This window comes from Phocoena phocoena, chromosome 8, assembly GCF_963924675.1.
Source record: "Phocoena phocoena chromosome 8, mPhoPho1.1, whole genome shotgun sequence".
Lineage (NCBI taxonomy): Eukaryota > Metazoa > Chordata > Mammalia > Artiodactyla > Phocoenidae > Phocoena > Phocoena phocoena.
Genome location: NC_089226.1, coordinates 25,267,815 through 25,281,620, shown reverse-complemented (window position 1 = coordinate 25,281,620; position 13,806 = coordinate 25,267,815). Strand labels below are relative to the sequence as shown.

Here is a 13,806-nt window from a genome sequence, read left to right as displayed (position 1 = left end):
TATATATAAAGTCCATGTGTCTAATGTGTCTTTTAAGTCCAGTGTATCCTTATTGATTTTCTGTCTGGGATCTGTCCATTGATGTAAATGGGGTGTTAAAGTCCCTTATTATTATTGTGTTACTGTCAATTTCTCCCTTTACATTGTTAATATTTACTTTATGTATCTAGGTGCTCTTATGTTGAGTGCAAATATATTTACAGTTGTTATAGCTCATTCTTGGATTGATCTCTTGATCATTATGTAATGTCCTTCCTTGTATCCTATACCAGTATTTTAAAGCCTATTTTGTCTGATATAAGTATTGCTACCCCAGCTTTCTTTTGATTTCCATTTGCATGGAATAACTTTTTCCACCACTCACTTTCAGTCTGTGTGTGTCTTTAGATCTGAAGTGAGTCTCTTGTAGGCAATATATATACAGGTCTTGTTTTTGTACCTATTCAGTCATTCTATATATTTTGATTAGAGCATTTATTCCATTTACATTTAAAGTAATTGTTGATAGGTGTGTTCTTTTTGCCATTTTGTTAATTGTTTGGGGGTTGTTTTGTAGTTCTTTTTTGGTCCTTTCTTCTTGATCTCTTCTTTTGTGATTTGATGACTATTTTTAGTGTTATGTTTCGATTCCTTTTTCTTTTTTGTGTGTATCTATTATAGAGTTTTGGTTTGTGGTTACCATGAGGTTTTTATATTTTATGTATTATATATATGCACTTGATTGTTTTAAGTTTCTGATCTCTTAATTTCAAATGCATTTTAACAACCCTGCATTTGTACTCTCCTCCCCTCATGATTACTCTTTTTGAAATCATATTTTACATCTAATTGTTTTTGTATCCCTTAACTGCTTATTGTGGATGTAGATGATTTTACTACTTTTGCCTTTTAACCTTCCCACTATCTTTGTGTGTAGATGATTTCCTATCTTTACTGTACATTTGCCTTTACCAATGAGCTTCTTCCTCTTGTAATTTTCATGTTTCTAGTTGTAGCCCTTTCTTTTTCACTTACAGAAGTCCTTTTAACATTTCTTACAAAGCTGGTTTGATGCTGCTGAACTCTTTTAGCTTTTCCTTGTCTATAAACCTTTTGATTTCTCCATCAAATCTGAATGAGAGCCTTGCCAGATACAGTATTCTTGGTTACAGGTTTTTCCCTTTCATCACTTTAAATATATCATGGCAGTCCCTTCTGGCCTGCAGAGTTACTGCTGAAACATCAGCTGACAGACTTACGGGAGTTCCCTTGTATGTAATGTGTTGCTTTTCCCTTGCTGCTTTTAATATTTAATCCTGTATGGAACTCTCTGTGCTTCCTGAACTTGGGTGACTGTTTCCTTTCCCAGGTTAGGGAAGTTTTCATCTATTATGTCTTCAACTATGTCCTCAGCCAGACCCTTTCTCTCTCTGTTCTCCTTCTGGGACCCCTATAATGCAAATATTAGTGAGATTAATGCAAATATAATGCAAATAATAATGCAAATATAAAAACCATGAGGTTTTTATATTTTATGTATTATATATATGCACTTGTGCTTGATGTGGTCCCAGAGGTTCTCATTAAACTGTCCTCATTTCTTTTCATGCTTTTTTTTTGTCTTTTCAACATCAGTGATTTACACACTCTGTATTCCAGCTCGCTGATCCATTCCTCTGTATCATTTAGTCTGCTGTTTATTCCTTATAGTGTATTTTTCATTTCAACTACTATATTCTTCGCCTCTAGTTTTTCTTTATATTTCCTAACTTTCTGGTAAAAACTAACTTCTTGCTGTGTGCAGCCATTCTTCTCCCAAGTTCTTTGATCATCTTTATAATCACTACCCTGCATACCTTCTCAAGTAGATTGGCTATTTCCACTTCACTTATTTCTTCTTCTGGAGCTATATCTTGTTCCTTCATTTGGAACATGTACCTTTGTCACCTCATTGTGACTTCGTTGGTGTTTTTATTTTTATGAATCTGGTAGGTTAGTTACATTTCCCAACCTTGGAGTCATGGCTTTTTGTAGGAGATGTCCTATGTATCCCAGCAGCAAACTTCCCTCTCTTTACCTGAGCTATATATGCTCTAGGGGTTCCCCCTATGAGGACTGCATGGGTCTTTCTGTTGTGGTGGGCTGACTATGTGGGCAATCTGTTAGGCTTGGTTGGCCAGTGATCTGGTTGGTTACCAGACTCTGCCTTGTGTGGGGGCTGTTGGCTGCTGGTTGGTGGGACTAGGTCAGAAGGCAGCTGGCTGCAAAATCCTGGGTGGCCCTGAGGCTAGTCCTGGCACACTGCTGAGTGGAGTCAAGTTCCAAGAGTCTGGTTGCAGGGCACAGGGGTCCCAGAGCTAGTGTCAGATTGCTGGTGGATGGGGCCAGTTCCCAATACAGTTGGGTGCAGGGTCTGGGGCATCCTGAAGCTTGTATTGGCCTTCTCATAGCTGACCCCAGTGTGGGGCCTGGCCTACTGGTAGGCAGGCCAGGTACGCAGGCTGAGGAACTGTGGTTTTCTTGTGGCTGTTGTCTGCCCCCTGGTGGGTGAGACTTCTCTGGAAGCTAGAGCAGATACCCTGGAGAGCAGGGCCGGGGCCCAGGTGATTCTTGGACTGGTGCCTGCCCAGTGGTTGGTGGAGCTGGATCCTTGGCTCTCTGGTGGGCATGACCATATCCAGAAGCAGCTGCTGGTTTAGGATGTCTTAAGGCAGCCTATCTGCTGGTGGGTGGGGCTCTGTCTCCATCCAGTCAGTTCCTTGGCCTGAGGTACCCCAGTGCTGGTGCCTACAGACTGTTGGGCCAGGGAAAGGCTTGTTCCTGGGTTTAATTAGCTAGAGGGAGGATTCTACAATGGTGCTTGCCAGCACCATTGTCCATGTGGTAGAATGAACTCCCCAAAATAGCAGCCATAAATGTTTATGTTCTCAGGGTGAGCTGCAGTTGCCTCCTGCCTCTCTGGGAGACTCTCCAAGATCAACATAAGTGTCTATGTTCTCAGGGTGAGCTGCAGTTGCCTCCTGCCTCTCTGGGAGACTCTCCAAGATCAGCAGGTGCCTATCAAATTACTGCTTCTTCCCTGGATCCTGCAGAATGTGATATTTTGTGTGTGCCTTTTAAGAGTGAAGTCTCTATTTCCCCTAGCCCCTTGGGACTTCAGAAAGAAAGATCCACTGGCCTTCAAAGTCAATGCTCTGGGGGCTCATCTTCCCAGTGCAGGACCCCCAGGCTAGGGAGTCTGATGTGGGGCTTGGACCTCTCACTCCATTGAGAGAACCTCTGCATTTGTAATTATTCTCCCATTTGTGGATCACCCACCTTGGGTATGGGACTTGACTATATTGCAACTCCACACACTCTTACCATCTTTTTGTTGTTCCTTCTGTTTATCTTTAGTTGTAGAAGATCTTTTCTGGTAGGTTTTGATCCTTTTCATCGATGGTTGTTCTGCAGATAGTTGTGATTTTGGTGTGCCTGTAAGAGGAGGTGAGATGAAAGTCTTTCTACTCCTCCATCTTGGCCAACCTTGGTTATGTTTACTTTAGAGATAAGCAAATTACAAGCATTGTAGTTCAGGCTCTGAGTCACACAGCTAGTATATTATAAAGCCAGGACTGTTCACCCCTACAATAGGCACTTTGAGGAAAGGCATCTTTTCTACCCTCAAGTGGCTTGCAGTCTAATTGGGGAGGTACTCTACATCTACAAAAATCACTAAATCTTATCCATAGAGCTTCTCCAAAATATCTCTCAAATGTTTTCTGTTCCCACTGCCTTATTCTAGCCATCATCTCCAACCTGAAGTATTAAAATAGCCTTTTAATTCTGCCACTAACCATTAGCCTCCTCCCTTCCGTCTTCTAAAGTACCACCGGAGGGATTATCTAGTCATGTTATTCTCTAGGTTATAAACTTCAGGTTCTCTATGTCTGATCGTAGAAAACCCATGCATCTTAGCATGTATTTTGGACCCTTTCCAGTTTATTTCTTTAAGCTATTTCTCCTCTATCCCATTATGTGTAGCCTGTTTCCACCATGCTCTGTCATTCACCATGACCCATGCCATCCTATATGCCCAGATATTTGCTCATGTGGTTCCCTGTTACCCATTATTCTCAGAGTAGAATCTGGCTCTTTTTTTAAAAATTGTTACTCATTGAGTTTTGAAATCTTCTCTAGCAAATTCAGGAGTGGGATCTTTATTCTCTTCTTTGGTTAATTCAAATTCCACATCTGATAATAAAATCAATAATAATAACACATTCATTGAGTGTTTAGTATGTGCCAATTGTTAAAGTAAGTGTTTTATAGCATTATTTCATTTAATTGTCACAATAACCTTGTAGTGAGATATTCGTATTATCCTCATTTTTCACATAGTTAGAAAGGGCTCTTAATTCCTGCACTATACTATCTCTTGAGGGAAAAACTATGTCTTGTTCACATTTGTATTTCCAGAGGCTGGCCCATGGTTTGTATTTAACTTCTTGAGCTTAGGCTTCTTCATCTTTAAAATGGGTAATTATACCCTTGTTATCTACTTCATAAAATTGTTTAGAGCTAGGGTAAGCAAATTAATGCCTGTAGGTCAAATCTGACCTGCCATCCATTTTTCTAAGTAAGGTTTTATAGGAACACATCCATGCTCATTCATTTATATGTTGTCTTTGGCTGCTTTTGTACTCCATTGGCAAAATTAAGTAGTTGTGTCAGTGACCTTATGGCCTACAAAGCCTAAAATATTTACTATCTAGCCCTTTATAGGCAAAGTTTGCTGGTTTAGAGGCTTGGGTGATATATTGCCATATTGTTTAATTGCTTTCATTTATATAAACATAGGAGACCATTATCAGTGTTTTTACCTACAAACTATGAAAAAGAAACCTGGATTTTATGGTCATTTAAACATAGGCTGGGATAAAATTGATTACATCACTTCACATTCATGTAGCACTGTCCATATGAGTTATTCAAATGGACATTCCTATTAAATATTTTCTAACCAAATTAATAGTAAAGGTAAAAATTTAGGTGGATTCATGTACTTAATAGAAAAAAATATAATCCAGAATTAAAAGATCTCCTGATGGGTAGAGCTGCTTCTCCTATAATGAATGGGTGGACAAATGCCCTTGCTCTTTCTGTTCTGTAGCAGACCTGAGACAGGGCAGAAGTGTTCAAATAAGCTTGAGATAAAGACTGAATGCAAAGAGAAGAGAATTAAACAGAGCACAGGCCATGATGAATGATGGACTGACTCAGTGTGCAGCCTCCACATCTGTAGCTTGTCACCTGCCTTGGGAATCACCCTTCCTAGCTCTCATCTCCTGCACTTGGCAGGTGGCTTTGTAATAACTCTATTCCCAGTAGTACAGCTTTAGATGGCTAGACTCCTCAGATCCCCCCACCAGAGGCCCACCACCTTAGTTCAGATTTCCAGTCAGCTTCTTAAGTACAAGAAATGACCTTACCTTTCAGAGCTACCCACCCTCCTCCCTTTATTTTTCAAGGAAGAACTTATCTATCAGAAGAGAATCAGGTAACTCAAGAATTCTTACAGGAAATGTAATACTTGGTAGTATTTCATATAAGTGGTTTAGCATAAGCGACTTTCATTTTCCATGAAAGTGACCCGTATTAAAGCAGACAGTATTAAGAACTTATTAAGAACACTTTTTAGCCATTAATCTAGTTTGTTGTGGTACATGAAATTATTAAAATAGAATTTCTTTTTTGTAATTTATTTTTGAAATATTTTATTATTCAAAGCTTTTACTCTCCCAAAGTATTCCCTGAATGAAAGAGGTTTATAAATTAGTTATGGAAATGAAATGCTTGCTGTTGCCATTTTACTCCACTCACTTGATGAGACCAGATATATATATTTTTTTTCTTTTTGGGACGCAGGCCTGTCACTGTTGTGGTCTCTTCTGTTGCGGAGCACAGGCTCCAGACGCGCAGGCTCAGCGGCCATGGCTCACAGGCCTAGCCGCTCCGCAGCATGTGGGATCTTCCTGGACCGGGGCACGAACCCGTGTCCCCTGCATCGGCAGATGGACTCTCAACCACTGCGCCTCCAGGGAAGCCCGAGACAAGATATTTTTAAACTGTGTAGGGCCCTGAGATTACTTCCAATCGTTCAGGTGAATTTGATGAGCTTTACAATCTGTTTCCTTTTGTTTTGTTTTGGTTTCATTGTGGCAGAAACCAAATCAGTGCCCAAAGGTTTTTTTTTTTTTTTTTCGGTACGCAGGCCTCTCACTGTTGTGGCCTCTCCCATTGCGGAGCACAGGCTCCAGAAGCACAGGCTCAGCGGCCATGGCTCACGGGCCCAGCCGCTCCGCAGCATGTGGGATCTTCCCGGACTGGGGCACGAACCCGTGTTCCCTGCATCGGCAGGCAGACTCTCAACCACTGTGCCACCAGGGAAGCCCTCCCAAAGGATTTTTTAAAGGAGACATTTTTTTCTCAGTTTTTAGTACTCTTCTGATGAATTAAAACATTTTCTGTTTTGAAGAATACAGAGCACTGGCAAATTCTTATATATATAATATAAAAAGAGATTTCTTATACCAATGTTTTGCTTTCAAGCATGATAGATTTACTTCCTTTCCTCTGAAACTTTTCTCTCACCCTTTAGATTGAATTTACCTATTGTGCTAAAACATAAAATATTGTATCATTTGAATAATAAGTAATTTTGGATTACTGCATAAAATAACTTTGATGAATTACAACTTTTTTTTGGTTAGTATTTCCTGTCTTGGACATTGCTTTATACTATGTCAAATGTGACAGTTCACTATAACGCAAGATGTTTGTGTATTACTGTCCTGTTTAAGCTTTAAAATCCATATAACGTAGAATTAGCAATTTAAAAGATGAATTATGTCATGAAGCTCAATATTAAAAAAACAAACAACCCAATCAAAAAATGGGCAGAAGACCTAAGTAGACATTTCTCCAAAGAAGACATACAGAGGGGCAAGAGGCACATGAAAAGATGCTCAACATCACTAATTATTAGAGAAATGCAAATCAAGACTACAAAGAGGTATCACCACACACCAGTTAGAATGGGCATCATCAGAAAATCTACAAACAACAAATGCTGGAGAGGGTGTGTAGAAAAAGGAACCCTATTGCACTGTTGGTGGGAATGTAAATTGATACAGCCACTATGGAGAACAGTATGGAGGTTCCTTAAAAAACTAAAAATAGAACTACCATATGACCCAGCAATCCCCCTACTGGGCATGTACCCTGAGAAAACCATAATTCAAAAAGAGACATGCACCCCAGTGTTCATTGCAGCACTATTTACAATAGCCAGGACATGGAAACAAGCTAAATGCCCATCAACAGACAAATGGATAAAGAAGATGTGGTGCATGTATACAATATAATATTACTCAGCCATAAAAAGGAACAAAACTGGGTCATTGTAGAGACATGGATGGCTCTACAGACTGTCATACAGAGTGAAGTAAGTAAGAAAGAGAAAAACAAATATTGTATATTAATGCATATACGTGGAATCTAGAAAAATGGTACAGATGAACCGTTTTGCAAGACAGAAATAGAGACACAGATGGAGACAACAAACGTATGGACACAAAGGGGGAAAAGCGGTGTGGGGAGAGGGTGGTGGTGGTAAGATGAATTGGGAGATTGGGATTGACATATATACACTAATACGTATAAAATAGATAACTAATAAGAGCCTGCTGTATAAAAAAATAAAAGAATAAAATTCAAGAAAAAGAATTATGTCTTAAGTAGTAATAGGAAATTTTATATATGTCCCTGTCTATAATGAAGATATAAAATATTAATAGTCTAAAAAGTAAATTTGTTTACATGCCCATCTTTATTTACTAGAAAGAACTTATGTTTTGAAATTGCATGTTTATACAATTGTGGGTCTCAGTCTTTCTCCCTCTCTCAAGTAATGATATGTACTGAGTCTATCTTTTTATACAAAGTTTAAAAAGTACAACAAGTTTCTTAAGCAGTGAAGAGCATAGTGTTTAGAATTTATATTTGTCCATTAAAATATAATTGATAATAATTAAAATTATTTCAGGTAACAAAGATGATAATAACTTTTGAGGTTTATTCATGAACATGACTGATTTTTCTCTTTTTTCACTTTGCTTTACTTATTTATTTATTTTTTAACAAATTTGTTGGAGTATAATTCTTTTACAATGGTGTGTTAGTTTCTGCTTTATAACAAAGTGAATCAGCTATACATATACATATATCCCTATATCTCCCTCCCTCCCACCCTCCCTATCCCACCCGTCTAGGTGGTTACAAAGCACCTGATTGATCTCCCTGTGCTATGCAGCTGCTTCCCACTAACTATCTATTTTACATTTGGTAGTGTATATATGTCCATGCCACTCTCTCACTTTGTCCCAGCTTCCCCCTCCCCATATCCTCAAGTCCATTTTCTAGTAGGTCTGTATCTTTATTCCCATCCTGCCCCTAGGTTCTTCATGACCTTTTTTTTTAGATTCCATATGTATGTGTTAGCATACAGTATTTGTTTTTTCCTTTCTGACTTACTTCATTCTGTATGACAGACTCTAGGTCACTAGACTGCCTCACTACAAATAACTCAATTTCGTTTCCTTTTATGGCTGAGTAATATTCCATTGTATATATGTGCCACATCTTCTTTATCCATTCATCTGTCGATGGACACTTAGGTGCTTCATGCCCTGGCTACTATAAATAGTGCTGCAATGAACATTGTGGTACATGACTCTTTTTGAACTATGGTTTTCTCAGGGTATATGCCCAGTAGTGGGATTGCTGGGTCATATGGTAGTTCTATTTGTAGTTTTTTAAGGAACCTCCATACTATTCTCCATAGTAGCTGTATCAATTTATATTCCCACCAACAGTGCAAGAGGGTTCCCTTTTCTCCACACCTTCTCTAGCATTTATTGTTTGTAGCTTTTTTGATGATGGCCATTCTGACTGGTGTGAGGTGGTACCTCATTGTAGTTTTGATTTGCATTTCTCTAATGATTAATGATGTTAAGCATTCTTTCATGTGTTTGTTGGCAATCTGTATATCTTCTTTGGAGAAATGTCTCTTTAGGTCTTCTGCCCCGTTTTGGATTGGGTTGTTTGTTTTTTTTGATATTGAGCTGCTTGTAATTTTTGGAGATTAGTTCTTTGTCAGTTGCTTCATTTGCAAATATTTTCTCCCATTCTGAGGGTTGTCTTTTCTTCTTGTTTATGTTTTCCTTTGCTGTGCAAAAGCTTTGAAGTTTCATTAGGTCCCATTTGTTTATTTTTGTTTTTATTTCCATTTCTCTAGGAGGTGGGTCAAAAACGATCTTGCTGTGAGTTATGTCATAGAGTGTTCTGCCTATGTTTTCCTCTAAGAGTTTTATAGCTTTATACACCTTACATTTAGGTCTTTAATCCATTTTGAGTTTATTTTAGTGTATGGTGTCATGGAGTGTTCTAATTTCATTCTTTTACATGTAGCTGTCCAGTTTTCCCAGCACCATTTATTGAAGAGGCTATCAAAAATAAGGTGACCATATGTGCATGGGTTTATCTCTGGGCTTTCTATCCTGTTCCATTGAATAGGATATTTCTGTTGTTGTTCCAGTACCATATTTTCTTGATTACTGTAGCTTTGTAGTATAGTCTGAAGTCAGGGAACCTGATTCCTCCAGCTCCATTTCCCTTTCTCAATATTGCTTTGGCTATTTGTAGTCTTTTGTGTTTCCATACAAATTGTGAAATTTTTTGTTCTAGTTCTGTGAAAAGTGCCGTTGGTAGTTTGGTAGGGATTGCACTGAATCTGTAGATTGCTTTGTGTAATATAGTCATTTTCACAATGTTGATTCTTCCCATCCAAGAACATGGTATATCTCTCCATCTGTTTGTATCATCTTTGATTTTTTTCATCAGTGTCTTATAGTTTTCTGCATGCAGGCCTTTGGTCTCCTTAGGTAGGTTTATTCTAGGGATTTTATTCTTTTTGTTGCAATGGTAAATAAGAGTGTTTCCTTATTTCTCTTTCATATTTTTCATCATTACTGTATAGGAATGCAAGAGATTTCTGTGCATTAACTTTGTATCCTACTACTTTACCAAATTCATTGATGAGTTCTAGTAGTTTTGTGGTAGCATCTTTAGGATTCTCTATGTATAGTATCATGTCATCTGCAAACAGTGACAGCTTTACTTTTTCTTTTCTGGTTTGAATTCCTTTTATTTCTTTTTCTTCTCTGATTGCTGTAGCTAAAACTTCCAAAACAATGTTGAATAATAGTGGTAAGAGTGGGCAACCTTGTCTTGTTCCTGATCTTAGTGGAAATGGTTTCAGTTTTTTACTGTTGAGGACAATGTTGGCTGTGGGTTTGTCATATATGGCCTTTATTATGTTGAGGTAAGTTCCTTCTATGGCTACTTTCTGGAGGGTTTTTATCATAAGTAGGTGTTGAATTTTGTCAAAAGCTTTTTCAGCATCTATTGAGAGGATGATATAGTTTTCATTCTTCAGTTTGTTAATATGGTGTGTCACATTGATTGATTTGCATATATTGAAGAATCCTTGCATTCCTGGGATCAACCCCACTTGAATATGGTGTATGATCCTTTTAATGTGCTGTTAGATTCTGTTTGCTAGTATTTTGTTGAGAATTTTTGCATCTATGTTCATCAGTGATATTGGCCTGTAGCTTTCTTTCTTTATGACATCTTTGTCTGGTTTTGGTATCAGGGTGATGGTGGCCTCATAGAATGAGTTTGGCAGTGCTCTTCCTCTGCATATTTTGGAAGAGTTTGAGAAGGATAGGTGTTAGCTCTGCTCTAAATGTTTGATACAATTCACCTGTGAAGCCATCTGGTCCTGGGCTTTTGTTTGTTGGAAGATTTTTAATCACAGTTTCAATTTCAGTGATTGTGATTGGTCTGTTTATATTTTCTGTTTCTTCCTGGTTCGGTCTCAGAATGTTGTGCTTTTTAAAGAATTTGTCCATTTCTTCCATGTTGTCCATTTTATTGGCATATAGTTGCTTGTAGTAATCTCTCATGATCCTTTGTATCTCTGCAGTGTCACTTGTTAGTTCTCCTTTTTCATTTCTAATTCTGTTGATTTAAATCTTCTTTTTTTTTCTTGATGAGTCTGGCTAATGATTTATCAATTTTGTTTATCTTCTCAAAGAACCAGCTTTTAGTTTTCTTGACCTTTGCTATTGTTTCCTTCATTTCTTTTTCATTAATGTCTGATCTGATCTTTATGATTTCTTTCCTTCAGCTAATTTTGGAGTTTTGTTGTTCTTCTTTGTCTAATTGCTTTAGGTGTAAGGTTAGGTTGTTTATTTGAGATGTTTCTTGTTTCTAAAAGTAGGATTGTATTGCTCTAGACTTCCCCCTTAGAACTGCTTTTGCTGCTTCCCATAGGTTTTGGGTCGTCGTGTTTTCATTGCCATTTGTTTCTAGGTATTTTTTGATTTCCTCTTTGATTTCTTCAGTGATCTCTTGGTTATTAAGTTGTATATTGTTTAGCCTCCATGTGTTTGTATTTTTTACAGATTTTTCCTGTAATTGATATCTAGTCTCATAACGTTTTTGTCAGAAAAGATACTTGATATGATTTCAATTTTCTTAAATATACCAAGGCTTGATTTGTGACCCAAGATATGGTCTATCCTGGAGAATGCTCCATGAGCACTTGAGAAGAATGTGTATTCTGTTATTTTTGAATGGAAGGTCCTATAAATATCAATTAAGTCCATCTTGTTTAATGTGTCATTTAAAACTTGTGTTTCCTTATTTATTTTCATTTTGGATGATCTGTCCATTGGTGGAAATTGGGTGTTAAAGCCTCCTAGTATGATTGTGTTACTGTCGGTTTCCCTTTTTATGGCTGTTAGCATTTGCCTTATGTATTGAGGTGCTCCTATATTGGGTGCATAAATATTTACAATTGTTATATCTTCTTCTTGGCTTGATCCCTTGATCATTATGTAGTGTCCTTCTTTGTCTCTTGTAATAGTCTTTGTTTTAAAGTCTATTTTGTCTGATATGAAAATTGCTACTCCAGCTTTCTTTTGGTTTCCATTTGCATGGAATATCTTTTTCCATCCCTTCACTTTCAGTCTGTATGTGTCCCTAGGTTTGAAGTGGGTCTCTTGTAGATAGCATATATATGGATCTTATTTTTGTATCCATTCAACCAGTCTATGTCTTTTGGTTCAAACATTTAATCCATTTACATTTAAGGTAATTATCTATATGTATGTTCCTATGACCATTTTCCTAATTGTTTTAGGTTTGTTATTGTAGGTCTTTTCCTCCTGTCCTGTTTCCTGCCTAGAGAAGTTCCCTTAGCATTTGTTGTAAAGCTGGTTTGGTGGTGCTGAATTCTCTTAGCTTTTGCTTGTCTGTAAAGGTTTTAATTTCTCTGTCAAATCTGAATGAGATCCTTGCTGGCTAGAGTAATCTTGGTTGTAGGTTTTTCCCTTTCATCACTTTAAATGTGTCCTGCCACTCCTTCTGGCTTGCAGAGTTTCTGCTGAAAGATTAGCTGTTAACCTTATGGGTATTCCCTTGTATGTTACTTGTTGTTTTCCCTTGCTGCTTTTAATATTTTTTCGTGGTATTGAATTTTTGATAGTTTGATTAATATGTATCTTTGCGTGTTTCTCCTTGGATTTATCCTGTATGAGACTCTGTGCACTTCCTTGACTTGATTGACTATTTCCTTCCCCATATTAGGGAAGTTTTCAACTATAATCTCTTCAAATATCTTCTCAATCCCTTTCTTTTTCTCTTCTTCTTCTGGGACCCCTGTACTTCAAATGTTGGTGCATTTAATGTTGTCCCAGAGGTCTCTGAGACTGTCCTCAATTCTTTTCATTCTTTTTTCTTCATTCTGCTCTGCAATAGTTATTTCCACTATTTCATCTTCCAGGTCACTTATCTGTTCTTCTGCCTCAGTTTTTCTGATATTGATTCCCTGTAGATAATTTTTAATTTCATTTATTGTGTTGTTCATCATTGTTTGTTTGCTCTTTAGTTCTTCTAGGTCCTTGTTAAACGTTTCTTGCACTTTCTCCATTCTATTTCCAGGATTTTGGATCATCTTTACTATCATTACTCTGAAATCTTTTTCAGGTAGACTGCCTATTTCCTCTTCATTTTTTTGGTCTGGTGGGTTTTTACCTTGCTCCTTCATCTGCTGTGTGTTTCTCTGTCTTCTCATTTTGCTTAACTTACTGTGTTTGGGCTCTCCTTTTCACAGGCTGCAGGTTTGTAGTTCCCGTTATTTTTGGTGTCTGCCCCCAATGGCTAAAGTTGGTTCAGTGGGTTGTGTCAGCTTCCTGGTGGAGGGGACTAGTGCCTGTGTTCTGGTGGATGAGGCTGGATCTTGTCTTTCTGGTGGGCAGATCCACGTCTGGTGGTGTGTTTAGGGGTGTCTGTGACCTTATGTTTTTAGGCAGCCTTTGTGCTAGTGGGTAGGGTTGTGTTCCTGTCTCGCTAGTTGTTTGGCATAGGGTGTCCAGCATTGCAGCTTGCTGGTCGTTGAGTGGAGCTGGGTCTTGGCATTAAGATGGAGATCTCTGGGAGATTTTTGATATTACGTGGAACTGGGGGGTCTCTGGTGTACCAATGTCCTGAACTCGGCTCTCCCACGTCAGAGGCACAGGGCTGACACCCACCCGGAGCACAAAAACCCTGTCAGCCTTATGGCTCAGAATAAAAGGGTGAAAAAAAGAAAGAAACAAAGGCAAAATAAAATAAAATAAAGTTATTAAAATAAAAAATAATTATTAAAAAGTAATATAG

General features: G+C 38.0%; 1 protein-coding gene across 2 annotated transcripts in view; it reads left to right on the top strand.

The window, feature by feature from the left end:
* ELMOD1 (ELMO domain containing 1) overlaps positions 1-13,806 on the top strand; it is a 70,577-nt gene that overhangs the window by 34,125 nt on the left and 22,646 nt on the right. The gene's annotated exons all lie outside the window — the stretch shown is intronic.